At 51.5% G+C, this 18,236-nt stretch overlaps 1 protein-coding gene across 2 annotated transcripts in view; it reads right to left on the bottom strand.

Annotated features, from left to right (window-relative positions):
• The window catches only part of LOC137351338 (protein S100-A1-like), a 78,050-nt gene extending 64,168 nt beyond the window's left edge, over positions 1-13,882 (bottom strand). Inside the window, exons 1-2 of one of the 2 annotated variants that reach the window (XM_068015778.1) lie at positions 13,848-13,882; positions 12,931-13,046 (exon numbers count right to left, since the gene is read on the bottom strand). The gene's annotated coding sequence lies outside the window, so the exon portion shown is untranslated. Of the gene's footprint in view, positions 1-12,459; positions 12,530-12,930; positions 13,047-13,847 lie in introns of those variants that run through there. The other variant, XM_068015780.1, reaches the window with a different exon arrangement.
• Between the last annotated feature and the right edge of the window lie 4,354 nt (positions 13,883-18,236).

Below are 18,236 nucleotides of genomic sequence, written 5' to 3'. Positions count from 1 at the left end.
ACCTGCCTCCACCACACTCTCAGAAAATGCGTTCCGGATCCAAAACACTCACTGAACCTGCCTGCACCACACTCTCAGACAGTGCATTTCAGATCCTAAACACTCACTGAACTTGCCTTCACCACACTCTCAGACAGTGCATTCCAGATCCTAAACACTCACTGAACCTGACTCCACCACACTCTCAGACAGTGCATTCCAGATCCTAAACACTCACTGAACCTGCCTCCACCACACTCTCAGACAGTGCATTCCAGATCCTAAACACTCACTGAACCTGCCTCCACCACACTCTCAGACAGTGCATTCCAGATCCTAAACACTCACTGAACCTGCCTGCACCACATTCTCAGACAGTGCATTCCAGATCCTATACACTCACTGAACCTGCCTCCACCACATTCTCAGGCTGTGCATTCCAGATCCTAAACGCACACTGAACCTGCCTCCACCACACTCTCAGACAGTGCGTTCCAGATCCTAAACACTCACTGAACCTGCCTCCACTACACTCTCAGACAGTGCGTTCCTGAGCCTAAACACTCACTGAACCTGCCTCCACCACACTCTCAGACAGTGCATTTCAGATCCTAAACACTCACTGAACCTGCCTCCACCACACTCTCAGAAAATGCGTTCCGGATGCAAAACACTCACTGAACCTGCCTCCACCACACTCTCAGACAGTGCATTTCAGATCCTAAACACTCACTGAACCTGCCTCCACCACATTCTCAGACATTGCATTCCAGATCCTAAACACTCACTGAACCTGCCTTCACCACACTCTCAGACAGTGCATTCTAGACCCTAAACACTCACTGAACCTGCCTCCACCACACTCTCAGACATTGCATTCCAGATCCTAAACACTCACTGAACCTGCCTCCACCACACTCTCAGACAGTGCATTCCAGATCCTAAACACTCACTGAACCTGCCTCCACCACACTCTCAGACATTGCATTCCAGACCCTAAACACTCACTGAACCTCCCTCCACCACACTCTCAGACATTGCATTCCAGATCCTAAACACTCACTGAACCTGCCTCCACCACACTCTCAGACAGTGCATTCCAGATCCTAAACACTCACTGAACCTGCCTCCACCACATTGTCAGGTAGTGCATCCCAGATCCTAAACGCACACTGAACCTGCCTCCACCGCACTCTCAGACAGTGCATTCCAGATCCTAAACACTCACTGAACCTGCCTCCACCACATTGTCAGGTAGTGCATTCCAGATCCGAAACACTCACTGAACCTGCCTCCACCACATTGTCAGGTAGTGCATCCCAGATCCTAAACGCACACTGAACCTGCCTCCACCGCACTCTCAGACAGTGCATTCCAGATCCTAAACACTCACTGAACCTGCCTCCACCACACTCTCAGACAGTGCATTCCAGATCCTAAACACTCACTGAACCTGCCTCCACCACACTCTCAGACAGTGCATTCCAGATCCTAAACACTCACTGAACCTCCCTCCACCACACTCTCAGACATTGCATTCCAGATCCTAAACACTCACTGAACCTGCCTCCACCACACTCTCAGAAAGTGCGTTCCAGATCCTAAACACTCACTGAACCTGCCTCCACCACACTCTCACACAGTGCATTCCAGACCCTAAACACTCACTGAACCTGCCTCCACCACATTCTCAAGCAGTGCAGTCCAGATCCTAAACGCACACTGAACCTGCCTGCACCACACTCTCAGGCAGTGCATTCCGGATCCTAAACACTCACTGAACCTGCCTCCACCACACTCTCAGACATTGCATTCCAGATCCTAAACACTCACTGAACCTGCCTCCACCACACTCTCAGACAGTGCATTCCAGATCCTAAACACTCAGTGAACCTGCCTCCACCACACTCTCAGAAAATGCTTTCCGGATCCTAAACACTCACTGAACCTGCCTCCACCACACTCTCAGAAAATGCGTTCCGGATCCTAAACACTCACTGAACCTGCCTCCACCACACTCTCAGACAGTGCATTCCAGATCCTAAACACTCACTGAACCTGCCTCCACCACACTCTCAGACAGTGCATTCCAGATCCTCAACACTCACTGAACCTGCCTCCACCACACTCTCAGACAGTGCATTCCAGATCCTAAACACTCACTGAACCTGCCTCCACCACACTCTCAGACAGTGCATTCCAGATCCTAAACACTCACTGAACCTGCCGCCACGACACTCTCAGACAGTGCATTTCAGATCCTAAACACTCACTGAACCTGCCTCCACCACACTCTCAGGCAGTGCATCCCAGATCCTAAACGCACACTGAACCTGCCTCCACCACACTCTCAGACAGTGCATTCCAGATCCTAAACACTCACTGAACCTGCCTCCACCACATTGTCAGGTAGTGCCTCCCAGATCGTAAACGCACACTGAACCTGCCTCCACCACACTGTCAGACAGTGCATTCCAGATCCTGAACACTCACTGAACCTGCCTCCACTACACTCTCAGACAGTGCGTTCCTGAGCCTAAACACTCACTGAACCTGCCTCCACCACACTCTCAGACAGTGCATTTCAGATCCTAAACACTCACTGAACCTGCCTCCACCACACTCTCAGACAGTGCATTCCAGATCCTAAACACTCACTGAACCTGCCTCCACCACACTCTCAGAAAATGCGTTCCGGATGCAAAACACTCACTGAACCTGCCTCCACCACACTCTCAGACATTGAATTTCAGATCCTAAACACTCATTGAACCTGCCTCCACCACACTCTCAGACAGTGCATTCCAGATCGTAAACACTCACTGAACCTGCCTCCACCACACTCTCAGAAAATGCGTTCCGGATGCAAAACACTCACTGAACCTGCCTCCAGCACACTCTCAGACAGTGCATTCCAGATCGTAAACACTCATTGAACCTACCTCCACCACACTCTCAGACAGTGCATTCCAGATCGTAAACACTCATTGAACCTGCCTCCACCACACTCTCAGACATTGAATTTCAGATCCTAAACACTCATTGAACCTGCCTCCACCACACTCTCAGACAGTGCATTCCAGATCCTAAACACTCATTGAACCTGCCTCCACCACACTCTCAGACAGTGCATTCCAGATCCTAAACACTCATTGAACCTGCCTCCACCACATTCTCAGACATTGCATTCCAGATCCTAAACACTCACTGAACCTGCCTCCACCACACTCTCAGACATTGCATTCCAGATCCTAAACACTCACTGAACCTGCCTCCACCACACTCTCAGACAGTGCATTTCAGATCCTAAACACTCACTGAACCTGCCTCCACCACATTCTCAGCATTGCATTCCAGATCCTAAACACTCACTGAACCTGCCTTCACCACACTCTCAGACAGTGCATTCTAGACCCTAAACACTCACTGAACCTGCCTCCACCACACTCTCAGACATTGCATTCCAGATCCTAAACACTCACTGAACCTGCCTCCACCACACTCTCAGACAGTGCATTCCAGATCCTAAACACTCACTGAACCTGCCTCCACCGCACTCTCAGACAGTGCATTCCAGATCCTAAACACTCACTGAACCTCCCTCCACCACACTCTCAGACAGTGCATTCCAGATCCTAAACACTCACTGAACCTGCCTCCACCACACTCTCAGACAGTGCATTCCAGATCCTAAACACACACTGAACCTGCCTCCACCACACTCTCAGACATTGCATTCCAGATCCTAAACACTCACTGAACCTGCCTCCACCACACTCTCAGACAGTGCATTCCAGACCCTAAACACTCACTGAACCTGCCTCCACCACATTCTCAAGCAGTGCAGTCCAGATCCTAAACGCACACTGAACCTGCCTGCACCACACTCTCAGGCAGTGCATTCCGGATCCTAAACACTCACTGAACCTGCCTCCACCACACTCTCAGACAGTGCATTCCAGATCCTAAACACTCACTGAACCTGCCTCCACCACACTCTCAGACAGTGCATTCCAGATCCTAAACACTCAGTGAACCTGCCTCCACCACACTCTCAGAAAATGCGTTCCGGATCCTAAACACTCACTGAACCTGCCTCCACCACACTCTCAGACAGTGCATTCCAGATCCTAAACACTCACTGAACCTGCCTCCACCACACTCTCAGACAGTGCATTCCAGATCCTAAACACTCACTGAACCTGCCTCCACCACACTCTCAGACAGTGCATTCCAGATCCTCAACACTCACTGAACCTGCCTCCACCACACTCTCAGACAGTGCATTCCAGATCCTAAACACTCACTGAACCTGCCTCCACCACACTCTCAGGCAGTGCATCCCAGATCCTAAACGCACACTGAACCTGCCTCCACCACACTCTCAGACAGTGCATTCCAGATCCTAAACACTCACTGAACCTGCCTCCACCACATTGTCAGGTAGTGCATCCCAGATCCTAAACGCACACTGAACCTGCCTCCACCGCACTCTCAGACAGTGCATTCCAGATCCTAAACACTCACTGAACCTGCCTCCACCACATTGTCAGGTAGTGCATTCCAGATCCTAAACACTCACTGAACCTGCCTCCACCACATTGTCAGGTAGTGCATCCCAGATCCTAAACGCACACTGAACCTGCCTCCACCGCACTCTCAGACAGTGCATTCCAGATCCTAAACACTCACTGAACCTGCCTCCGCCACACTCTCAGACAGTGCATTCCAGATCCTAAACACTCACTGAACCTCCCTCCACCACACTCTCAGACATTGCATTCCAGATCCTAAACACTCACTGAACCTGCCTCCACCACACTCTCAGACAGTGCATTCCAGATCCTAAACACTCACTGAACCTGCCTGCACCACACTCTCAGGCAGTGCATTCTGGATCCTAAACACTCACTGAACCTGCCTCCACCACACTCTCAGACAGTGCATTCCAGACCCTAAACACTCACTGAACCTGCCTCCACCACATTCTCAAGCAGTGCAGTCCAGATCCTAAACGCACACTGAACCTGCCTGCACCACACTCTCAGACAGTGCATTCCAGACCCTAAACACTCACTGAACCTGCCTCCACCACATTCTCAAGCAGTGCAGTCCAGATCCTAAACGCACACTGAACCTGCCTGCACCACACTCTCAGGCAGTGCATTCCGGATCCTAAACACTCACTGAACCTGCCTCCACCACACTCTCAGACATTGCATTCCAGATCCTAAACACTCAGTGAACCTGCCTCCACCACACTCTCAGAAAATGCTTTCCGGATCCTAAACACTCACTGAACCTGCCTCCACCACACTCTCAGAAAATGCGTTCCGGATCCTAAACACTCACTGAACCTGCCTCCACCACACTCTCAGACAGTGCATTCCAGATCCTAAACACTCACTGAACCTGCCTCCACCACACTCTCAGACAGTGCATTCCAGATCCTCAACACTCACTGAACCTGCCTCCACCACACTCTCAGACAGTGCATTCCAGATCCTCAACACTCACTGAACCTGCCTCCACCACACTCTCAGACAGTGCATTCCAGATCCTAAACACTCACTGAACCTGCCTCCACCACACTCTCAGACAGTGCATTTCAGATCCTAAACACTCACTGAACCTGCCTCCACCACACTCTCAGGCAGTGCATCCCAGATCCTAAACGCACACTGAACCTGCCTCCACCACACTCTCAGACAGTGCATTCCAGATCCTAAACACTCACTGAACCTGCCTCCACCACATTGTCAGGTAGTGCCTCCCAGATCCTAAACGCACACTGAACCTGCCTCCACCGCACTCTCAGACAGTGCATTCCAGATCCTAAACACTCACTGAACCTGCCTCCACCACACTGTCAGACAGTGCATTCCAGATCCTGAACACTCACTGAACCTGCCTCCACTACACTCTCAGACAGTGCGTTCCTGAGCCTAAACACTCACTGAACCTGCCTCCACCACACTCTCAGACAGTGCATTTCAGATCCTAAACACTCACTGAACCTGCCTCCACCACACTCTCAGAAAATGCGTTCCGGATGCAAAACACTCACTGAACCTGCCTCCACCACACTCTCAGACTTTGCATTCCAGATCCTAAACACTCATTGAACCTGCCTCCACCACATTCTCAGACAGTGCATTCTAGACCCTAAACACTCACGGAACCTGCCTCCACCACACTCTCAGACATTGCATTCCAGATCCTAAACACTCACTGAACCTGCCTCCACCACACTCTCAGACAGTGCATTCCAGATCCTAAACACTCACTGAACCTGCCTCCACCGCACTCTCAGACAGTGCATTCCAGATCCTAAACACTCACTGAACCTGCCTCCACCACACTGTCAGACAGTGCATTCCAGATCCTGAACACTCACTGAACCTGCCTCCACCACATTCTCAGGCAGTGCATCCCAGATCCTAAACACACACTGAACCTGGCTCCACCACACTCTCAGACATTGCATTCCAGATCCTAAACACTCACTGAACCTGCCTGCACCACACTCTCAGGCAGTGCATTCTGGATCCTAAACACTCACTGAACCTGCCTCCACCACACTCTCAGAAAGTGCGTTCCAGATCCTAAACACTCACTGAACCTGCCTCCACCACACTCTCAGACAGTGCATTCCAGTCCCTAAACACTCACTGAACCTGCCTCCACCACATTCTCAAGCAGTGCAGTCCAGATCCTAAACGCACACTGAACCTGCCTGCACCACACTCTCAGGCAGTGCATTCCGGATCCTAAACACTCACTGAACCTGCCTCCACCACACTCTCAGACATTGCATTCCAGATTCTAAACACTCACTGAACCTGCCTCCACCACACTCTCAGACATTGCATTCCAGATTCTAAACACTCACTGAACCTGCCTCCACCACACTCTCAGAAAGTGCGTTCCAGATCCTAAACACTCACTGAACCTGCCTCCACCACACTCTCAGACAGTGCATTCCAGACCCTAAACACTCACTGAACCTGCCTCCACCACATTCTCAAGCAGTGCAGTCCAGATCCTAAACGCACACTGAACCTGCCTGCACCACACTCTCAGGCAGTGCATTCCGGATCCTAAACACTCACTGAACCTGCCTCCACCACACTCTCAGACATTGCATTCCAGATTCTAAACACTCACTGAACCTGACTCCACCACACTCTCAGACAGTGCATTCCAGATCCTAAACACTCACTGAACCTGCCTCCACCACACTCTCAGACAGTGCATTCCAGATCCTCAACACTCACTGAACCTGCCTCCACCACACTCTCAGACAGTGCATTCCAGATCCTAAACACTCACTGAACCTGCCTCCACCACACTCTCAGACAGTGCATTCCAGATCCTAAACTCTTACTGAACCTGCCTCCACCACACTCTCAGACAGTGCATTTCAGATCCTAAACACTCACTGAACCTGCCTCCACCACACTCTCAGGCAGTGCATCCCAGATCCTAAACGCACACTGAACCTGCCTCCACCACACTCTCAGACAGTGCATTCCAGATCCTAAACACTCACTGAACCTGCCTCCACCACATTGTCAGGTAGTGCCTCCCAGATCCTAAACGCACACTGAACCTGCCTCCACCGCACTCTCAGACAGTGCATTCCAGATCCTAAACACTCACTGAACCTGCCTCCACCACACTGTCAGACAGTGCATTCCAGATCCTGAACACTCACTGAACCTGCCTCCACTACACTCTCAGACAGTGCGTTCCTGAGCCTAAACACTCACTGAACCTGCCTCCACCACACTCTCAGACAGTGCATTCCAGATCGTAAACACTCATTGAACCTGCCTCCACCACACTCTCAGACATTGAATTTCAGATCCTAAACACTCATTGAATCTGCCTCCACCACACTCTCAGACAGTGCATTCCAGATCCTAAACACTCATTGAACCTGCCTCCACCACACTCTCAGACAGTGCATTCCAGATCCTAAACACTCATTGAACCTGCCTCCACCACATTCTCAGACATTGCATTCCAGATCCTAAACACTCACTGAACCTGCCTCCACCACACTCTCAGACATTGCATTCCAGATCCTAAACACTCACTGAACCTGCCTCCACCACATTCTCAGACAGTGCATTTCAGATCCTAAACACTCACTGAACCTGCCTCCACCACATTCTCAGACATTGCATTCCAGATCCTAAACACTCACTGAACCTGCCTTCACCACACTCTCAGACAGTGCATTCTAGACCCTAAACACTCACGGAACCTGCCTCCACCACACTCTCAGACATTGCATTCCAGATCCTAAACACTCACTGAACCTGCCTCCACCACACTCTCAGACAGTGCATTCCAGATCCTAAACACTCACTGAACCTGCCTCCACCGCACTCTCAGACAGTGCATTCCAGATCCTAAACACTCACTGAACCTGCCTCCACCACACTGTCAGACAGTGCATTCCAGATCCTGAACACTCACTGAACCTGCCTCCACCACATTCTCAGGCAGTGCATCCCAGATCCTAAACACACACTGAACCTGCCTCCACCACACTCTCAGACATTGCATTCCAGATCCTAAACACTCACTGAACCTGCCTGCACCACACTCTCAGGCAGTGCATTCTGGATCCTAAACACTCACTGAACCTGCCTCCACCACACTCTCAGAAAGTGCGTTCCAGATCCTAAACACTCACTGAACCTGCCTCCACCACACTCTCAGACAGTGCATTCCAGACCCTAAACACTCACTGAACCTGCCTCCACCACATTCTCAAGCAGTGCAGTCCAGATCCTAAACGCACACTGAACCTGCCTGCACCACACTCTCAGGCTGTGCATTCCGGATCCTAAACACTCACTGAACCTGCCTCCACCACACTCTCAGACATTGCATTCCAGATCCTAAACACTCACTGAACCTGCCTCCACCACACTCTCAGACATTGCATTCCAGATCCTAAACACTCACTGAACCTGCCTCCACCACACTCTCAGACAGTGCATTCCAGATCCTAAACACTCAGTGAACCTGCCTCCACCACACTCTCAGACAGTGCATTCCAGATCCTAAACACTCACTGAACCTGCCTCCACCACACTCTCAGAAAATGCTTTCCGGATCCTAAACACTCACTGAACCTGCCTCCACCACACTCTCAGAAAATGCGTTCCGGATCCTAAACACTCACTGAACCTGCCTCCACCACACTCTCAGACAGTGCATTCCAGATCCTAAACACTCACTGAACCTGCCTCCACCACACTCTCAGACAGTGCATTTCAGATCCTAAACACTCACTGAACCTGCCTCCACCACACTCTCAGACAGTGCATTCCAGATCCTAAACACTCACTGAACCTGCCTCCACCACATTGTCAGGTAGTGCATCCCAGATCCTAAACGCACACTGAACCTGCCTCCATCGCACTCTCAGACAGTGCATTCCAGATCCTAAACACTCACTGAACCTGCCACCACCACACTCTCAGACAGTGCATTCCAGACCTTAACCAGTCGCTGTGTGAAGAAGTTTTTCCTCATGTCACTTTTGCTTCTCTTACTAAATATTTAAATCTGTGCCCTCTCGTTCGCAATCCTTTCACCAGCTAACCCCTCATGATTTTGAATACCTCTATCAAATCACCTCTCAGCCTTCTCTTCTCCAAGGAAAACAGTCCTAATTTCTCCAATCTATCTTCATAACTGAAATTCCTCATCCCTGGAACCATTCTTGTGAGTCTTTTCTCGTGATTCCTCGTTATTCCTTCTCGTGATTCCTCGTTATTCCAGCCCTCTGCATCCTCTCAGCTCAGTGAAGCACTGATATGTTTAAATAGCCACCCCCAGGCTGAGGCGATTTAATTGAGGTGTTTAAATCATGAAGGGTGTTGAAAGAATAAATAAAGAGAAACTTGTTTCCAAGGGCTGAAGGATCGAGAACCAGAGACACTGATCTGAGATGATTGGCAGAAGTACCAGTGGCAAAGAAAGACTTGCATTTCTCTAGCGCCTTCCATGACCACAGGATTTCCCAAAGCTCTTAACAGCCAATGAGGTACTTTTTGAAATAAAAACAAGAAATGCTGGAAATACTCAGCAGGTCTGGCAACATCTGTGGAGAGAGAAACAGAGTTAATGTTTCAGGTCAGTGACTCTTCTTCAGAAGGTACTTTTTGCAGTGCCGTCACTGTTGCAATGTAGGAAACGTGGCAGCTAATTTGTGCACAGCAAGAGCCCACAAACAGCATTGTGATAATGACCGGATAATCTGTTTGTGATGCTGATTGAGGGATAAATATTGTTCAGGACACAGGGAGAACTCCCCGGCTCTTCTTCAAAGTAGCAGTTGTGAGATCTTTAATGTGCAGCTGAGGACCCATTGGTTTAACATCTCACCCAAAAGACACCACTGACATCGTGCCAGACTTGATTGGTCAGGTCCTGGAGTGGGACTTGAAGCTACAATCTTCTAACTAACAGGAGAGAGTGTTCTCCGCTGAGCCACAGCGATAATATTCTTTACACACTCTGCTGTTAGGATATGGATTGCACTGCTGGATAGAGTGGTGAACACAGATTCAATAGAAGCCTTCAAAAGGGAATTGGATAAATATTTGGAGGAAAAAGTACAGGGATATGGGAAAAGAGTGAGGAAATGGGACTAACTAGATTATTCTTTGAAAGAACAGATGCAGTCTCGATGGGCTGAATGGCCTCCTCTGCTGCATCATTCTATGAGGGACACACTTCGTGCTGAAATATTCTAAAGAAGTTATTGTCATTGAGGTTGTAATTTAGGAGCAGTGATATGATGTGATGGATGTGTTGTCATGTTGTCGGATAAATACTGAGTAAAAGGTTACTCATTTTATTTGAAGGTAGGGGAGGAGTAAAGGGACAAATGAAAACTGTATTAAACAGAAGAGGTGACAGTGATAATTAGCTGACCCATGCAGCAGATGATGAGGACCTGCTCCTGCTCGTCACCCTGGGCTTTTGACTTCTGTCTTGACAGCTCCAGCATCCATGGGTTTTTGGGGAGAGAGAGTTCCAGATTTCCACTCTGCTTTGTGTGAAGAAGTGTTTCCTGACATCACCCTGAACAGCCTGGCACGAATGTTAAGGTTCTGCCTCCTTGTTCTGGACTCCCCCCTCCCCCACCAGAGGAAATAGTTTTTCTCAATCTACCCTATCAAATCCTTTCATCAATCATCTAAACCCCTCAATTTGATCACCCTCAGTCTTCTATATTCAAGAGAATACAAGCCCAGTCTGTGTAATTTGTCCTCATAATTTATCCATTTTAGCCCCAATATCATCCTGGTGAATCTGCACTGCACCCCCTCCAAGCTGCGGGGCCTAGAACTGAACCCAGTTACTCCTGATTCAGTCTAACCAAGGCTCTTGGTTAAAGCATAATTTCCACCCCTTTGTATTCCAGCCTTCTTGAGATAAAGGCCAACATTCCATAAGCCTTTTAAATTATTTTTGTATCTCTCCAATAGTAATTTCTGTACCTTGGACTCCAAAATCTTTCAGTTCCTTCATAGTTTCTAGCCTTTTGCCATTTAAAAAATATTCTGATCTATCTTTCTTAGGTCTAAACTGGAAACCTCATACATCCTCACATTGAACTCCATCTGTCATCATTTTGCTGACTCTATGTCCCTCTGTAACTTCCTGTTCTCATTTACACAACTTACTGTGCCTCCCAACTTAGTGTCATCTGCAAACTTGGATATATAACTCTCTATTCCTTCATCCAAACCATTGATAAATATGGTGAAAAGCTGAGGCTCCAGTACAGATCCCTGGGAAACACCACTGGCCACATCCAGGCAAACTGAGAATGTTCCCTTCCTCCCTTCTCGCTGGTGTGTTTTGTTTGTAATTTGTATTCGGGGAAATGGGGAGCATTGTGTGGGGCAGGGGGTGAGGGGAACTATCAGTTGAACTTGGTTCTCCTTAAAGACTGCCCAAGCCTCCTTTTCTGTATCTGTGTGGATTGGAGTGAGATCACTGAATGTTTTCAATCTGGACTAACTCACCACATTGCATACTTTCCATTACTTCAGCTGCAGGTCTAATTGCAGAGGTGGGAGTGCCTGAGTGGGTGTGAACTGGAGTATTTAACTCTTCTATAAAAGCAAAATACTGCACCCTTGTTAAATGTTTATCTAATTAAACTGAAACATAACTCGAATGAGCAGCACACCTGTAAGGGATGGAGTCAGTAACAGCCCACACGCACGCACTGGATACAGAAAATACCAAAGGGAATTGTTTAGAGGGAAACTCTACAGAAAAAAACAGCAACTGGAAACACAATCTCCCCCCCCCTCCCACCACCTCTATTGTCTCAATGCCCCCCAGGGGAACAAGTGCAGAAACTGCCGCCCACTGTTTACAGGCCCTGGCACACCTGTGCATATAAAGGTTGTCACATGGTCCTTCACTTTAACTCACATTAACACCTTCACTCCTTTCCTGCTGTCCTCTCCTGTCAAACTGACCTGTGCAGGAACACCTGTGGTTTGTGGAAACAGCAGCTTTTCAAGTAACTATGTTGTACATTACTGAATATCAGACAAGAGCTCTGATTCTGGAGGGTTTGAGAGAGTAGAACTGGGTATTGTCAGCATACATGTGAAAACTAACGCTGTGCTTTTGGATGATGTCACCAAGGGGCAGAATGTAGATGGGAAATAGGAGGGGGTGGAACATAGATCCTTGGGGGACACCAGAGGTAACGGTGTGGAAGCAGAAAGAGAAACCATTGCAAGTTATTCTCTGGCTCCAATTAGATAAGAATGGAACCAGGTGAGAGCAGTCCCACCCAGCTGGACAACAGCAGCGAACCAATGGAGGAGGACGGTGTGGTCAACTGTGTGTCAAAAGATGCAGACAGGCTGAGGAGGATAAGGAGGGAGAATTTACCTTAGTCACAGTCACTCAGGATGTCATTTGTGACTTTGATAAGGGTTGCCCATCAGAGATCCCAGCTAGGAGGGGATGGGAGGAGCACATTGCCACTCCAGTGGCTGGTCTGAGGCCTAGCAAGGGCAAGAGAGAAATGGCATTAAATCCTCAAAATGCTGACAGGAGGTGGAGGGGAGCGGTGGGAAAAGTTAGGGGAGGGTGAGGGGTAGGGAGGGGAGAGTGGGGGTAGGAGGAGGCAGAGGGGGAGAGGAATGGAGAGGAGGGGGAGGAGGGAGTGGGGAGAGGGAGATGAGGGGTAGTGGTAAAGGGAGAAGGGAAAAGAGGCAGAGGGGGAGGAGGTGGACAGGGAGAGGGGGTGGAGGAGGAGTGAGAGACAGGGAGGAGGTGGAGGTAGAAGGGGAGGAGAGAGGGGGCGGGAGAGTGGGTGGGCGGGGTGTGAAGGATATTCTCAGACTGGGGCCAGTGTTGGAGGCTGAGGTGGGTATTCAGAGCAATCGAGGCTTCAAAATTCATTCTGGAGAGAAAGAAACATTTTCAATAAACTTCCTCTCCGAGGTTTCAGTTCCGATTCCTCGTCACTCAAGTCTGACATTCTGCTGCCACCATCTGCTGCTCTGAGCTGGAACTGCAGCGGGCACTTCCAATAATAAACTGGGAATCTCACTCTCCAGCCAGGAATTTCTCACAGTATTCCCACTCCGTCACATATTGTCACCATTTTATTGGGAATAACTGAAATGTGGCTGCATAGTTGATGTTGGGGTTGTTTGCAGTTATATTGAACATCTGATATCAGTTTAGCAGTTGTAATGATGGTTGGCAGGACTGGCAGTTAAATATAGCAGCATTTAGAAAGGACCGGGGAGGAAGAGAATCAGATCTCTGGACAATTCACAGGTGGCTCGCATACTCACATCACTGGCACAAACAACAGCTCCCCCCAGCCTTCAGCACAATCCCGGTGCAGGGATCCCCCCAGCCTTCAGCACAATCCCGGTGCAGGGATCCCCCCAGCCTTCAGCACAATCCCGGTGCAGGGATCCCCCCAGCCTTCAGCACAATCCCGGTGCAGGGATCCCCCCAGCCTCCAGCACGACCCCGGTGCAGGGATCCCCCCAGCCTCCAGCACGACCCCGGTGCAGGGATCCCCCCAGCCTTCAGCACAATCCCGGTGCAGGGATCCCCCCAGCCTCCAGCACGACCCCGGTGCAGGGATCCCCCCAGCCTTCAGCACAATCCCAGTGCAGGGATCCCCCCAGCCTTCAGCACAATCCCGGTGCAGGGATCCCCCCAGCCTCCAGCACAATCCCGGTGCAGGGATCCCCCCAGCCTTCAGCACAATCCCGGTGCAGGGATCCCCCCAGCCTCCAGCACAATCCCGGTGCAGGGATCCCCCCAGCCTCCAGCACAATCCCGGTGCAGGGATCCCCCCAGCCTCCAGCACAATCCCGGTGCAGGGATCCCCCCAGCCTCCAGCACAATCCCGGTGCAGGGATCCCCCCAGCCTTCAGCACGACCCCGGTGCAGGGATCCCCCCAGCCTCCAGCACGACCCCGATGCAGGAATCCCCCCAGCCTCCAGCATGACCCCGGTGCAGGGATCCCCCCAGCCTTCAGCACAATCCCAGTGCAGGGATCCCCCCAGCCTTCAGCACAATCCCGGTGCAGGGATCCCCCCAGCCTTCAGCACGACCCCGGTGCAGGGATCCCCCCAGCCTTCAGCACGACCCCGGTGCAGGGATCCCCCCAGCCTTCAGCACGACCCCGGTGCAGGGATCCCCCCAGCCTCCAGCATGACCCCGGTGCAGGGATCCCCACCAGCCTCCAGCACAATCCCGGTGCAGGGATCCCCCCAGCCTTCAGCACAATCCCGGTGCAGGGATCCCCCCAGCCTTCAGCACAATCCCGGTGCAGGGATCCCCCCAGCCTTCAGCACAATCCCGGTGCAGGGATCCCCCCAGCCTTCAGCACGATCCCGGTGCAGGGATCCCCCCAGCCTCCAGCACGACCCCGGTGCAGGGATCCCCCCAGCCTTCAGCATGACCCAGGTGCAGGGATCCCCCCAGCCTTCAGCATGACCCCGGTGCAGGGATCCCCCCAGCCTCCAGCACAATCCCGGTGCAGGGATCCCCCCAGCCTCCAGCACAATCCCGGTGCAGGGATCCCCACCAGCCTCCAGCACAATCCCGGTGCAGGGATCCCCCCAGCCTTCAGCACGACCCCGGTGCAGGGATCCCCCCAGCCTCCAGCATAATCCCGGTGCAGGGATCCCCCCAGCCTTCAGCACAATCCCGGTGCAGAGATCCCCCCAGCCTTCAGCACAATCCCAGTGCAGGGATCCCCCCAGCCTCCAGCACGACCCCGATGCAGGAATCCCCCCAGCCTCCAGCATGACCCCGGTGCAGGGATCCCCCCAGCCTCCAGCACAATCCCGGTGCAGGGATCCCCCCAGCCTCCAGCACAATCCCGGTGCAGGGATCCCCCCAGCCTCCAGCACGACCCCGATGCAGGAATCCCCCCAGCCTCCAGCACGACCCCGATGCAGGAATCCCCCCAGCCTCCAGCACGACCCCGATGCAGGAATCCCCCCAGCCTCCAGCATGACCCCTCCAGCATGACACCAGTGCAGGAATCCCCCCAGCCTCCAGCACAATCCCGGTGCAGGGATCCCCCCAGCCTCCAGCACAATCCCGGTGCAGGGATCCCCCCAGCCTTCAGCACAATCCCGGTGCAGTGATCCCCCCAGCCTCCAGCATGACCCCGATGCAGGAATCCCCCCAGCCTCCAGCACGACCCCGGTGCAGGGATCCCCCCAGCCTTCAGCACAATCCCGGTGCAGTGATCCCCCCAGCCTCCAGCACGACCCCGATGCAGGAATCCCCCCAGCCTCCAGCACGACCCCGATGCAGGAATCCCCCCAGCCTCCAGCACGACCCCGATGCAGGAATCCCCCCAGCCTCCAGCACGACCCCGATGCAGGAATCCCCCCAGCCTCCAGCACGACCCCGATGCAGGAATCCCCCCAGCCTCCAGCATGACCCCTCCAGCACAACCCCGATGCAGGAATCCCCCCCAGCCTCCAGCACAACCTCGGTGCAGGGATCCCCCCAGTCTCAGGCCAGTATATCTAACAATTCTTCCTGTTCTGTGCTATATCCCATCGCTGTACTTGTTCAATCCATTTGCAGTGAGGAGTTAACAGTTTGAGATGATTAGTCACGGATGCCTGTTTGCTGTGTTGCTTTTCTGCTCTCAATGTGGTTTACGATTGGATCTTGGCAGGGTGTGGTGAGTACTTTGGAAATTTAATCACAACCTGGCAGTTAGTTTATTATACTGCTTAAACAAACTCCAGCTGAACATAGCCAAATACTCAGAGGCCCAAGACTAAAAGGGGGCGATGCGGAGACTGAACAGGAAGTAGGCGTTTGGGGAGTGGTCTCTACCTATGGCTGGAGAAATAGTTTTGGGGAGAGATTTTTTGCGGGATGGTGGGGTGGGGTGGGGTGGGGGAAGTTGTTTAGAAAGGGATCTCCAGAGAGTGGGGGGAGCAACGACTTTCCCTTATGCTGAGGAGGGAGGCTGGGAAGAAGAGCTAGATGATCTAGAAGGGCGGCACAGTGGTGCAGTGGTTAGCACCGCAGCCTCACAGCTCCAGGGACCTAGGTTCAATTCCGGGTACTGCCTGTGTGGAGTTTGCAAGTTCTCCCTGTGTCTGCGTGGGTTTCCTCCGGGTGCTCCGGTTTCCTCCCACAGTCAAAAGACTTGCAGGTGATAGGTAAATTGGCCGTTGTAAATTGCCCCTAGTATAGGGAGGTGATAGGGAATATGGGATTACTGTAGGGTTAGTAAAAATGGGTGGTTGTTGGTCGGCACAGACTCGGTGGGCCGAAGGGCCTGTTTCAGTGCTGTATCTCTAAATAAAAAAATCAAAAAAAATCCAAGGATGCAGGTAATGATGGAAGCTTGGAGAAGTTTGCAATTGTGGCAGTATGTGCTGGTATTAATTGAAGGAACACAGGATCAGGAGAAGGCTGTTCAGCCCCTCAAGCCTGTTCTGCAATTCAATGAGATCATGTCTGATCTGTATGCTAACTCCATTCACTTGCTTTGGTTCCATAACTCTTAATAGCCTGTCTCAGAAAAAGATTTAAAATTATTAATTCAGCTATCATCTGCTGCTTTTGGTGGGAGTGAGTTCTACATTTCTGGTACTTACAAAGGGAGGGCGTAGAGTGCTGGAAATAACAGCTGGTGGGTGAGTTACAAGTGGTGGATAAGCTACAAGCAGTGGGTGAGCTACAGGCAGTGGATGAGCTACAGGCAGTGAATCAGCTACAAGCAGTGAATGAGCTACAAGCGGCGGATGAACTATGGGCAGCGGGTGCGCTACAGGCGGTGGATGAGCTACAGGCAGATGGAGAGCTACAGGCGGTGGATGAGCTACAGGCAGATGGAGAGCTACAGGCGGTGGATGAACTACAGGCGGTGGGTGAGCAATAGACAGTGGCTGAGCTATGGGTTGGGGTAGCTGCAGACAATGGGAGAACTGTAGACAGTAATGGGCTACAGACAGTGGGTGAGCCACAGGCAGTTGGTAGAGTCATAGAGTTATACAGCACAGAAACCGGCCCTTTGGCCCATCATGTCTGTGCTGGCCATTAAGCACCTATCTATTCTAATCCTATTTTCCAGCACTTGGCCCCGCACTATGCTATAGCATATCATGTGCTCATTGAAATACTTCTTAAATGTTGTGAGGGTAAGCTACACACAGTGGGTGAGCTACAGGCAAAGAGTGAGCTACAGGCAGCGGGTGAACTACAAGCAGTGAGTGCGCTACAGGCGGTGGATGAACTACATGCAGCAAATGAGCTACAAGCAGTGAATGAGCTACAGGCAGAGGGTGTGCTACAAGCAGTGAATGAGCTACAGGCAGTGGGTGAGGTACAGGCAGTGGGTGAGCTACAAGCAGTGGGTGTGCTACATGCAGTGAATGAGCTACAAGCAGTGAATGAGCTACAGGCAGAGGGTGAGCTACAAGCAGTGGGTGAGCTACAGGCAGTGGGTGAGCTACAAGCAGTGGGTGAGCTACAAGCAGTGAATGAGCTACAGGCGGTGGATGAACTACATGCAGCAAATGAGCTACAAGCAATGAATGAGCTACAGGCAGCGAATGAACTACAAGCAGTGAGTGCGCTACAGGCGGTGGATGAACTACATGCAGCAAATGAGCTACAAGCAGTGAATGAGCTACAGGCAGAGGGTGTGCTACAAGCAGTGAATGAGCTACAGGCAGTGGGT

Source organism: Heterodontus francisci, chromosome 36 (genome assembly GCF_036365525.1).
Source record: "Heterodontus francisci isolate sHetFra1 chromosome 36, sHetFra1.hap1, whole genome shotgun sequence".
Taxonomy (NCBI): Eukaryota; Metazoa; Chordata; class Chondrichthyes; order Heterodontiformes; family Heterodontidae; genus Heterodontus; species Heterodontus francisci.
The sequence above is the reverse complement of the archived record's forward strand: the minus strand, read 5'-3'. Positions and strand labels throughout refer to the sequence as shown.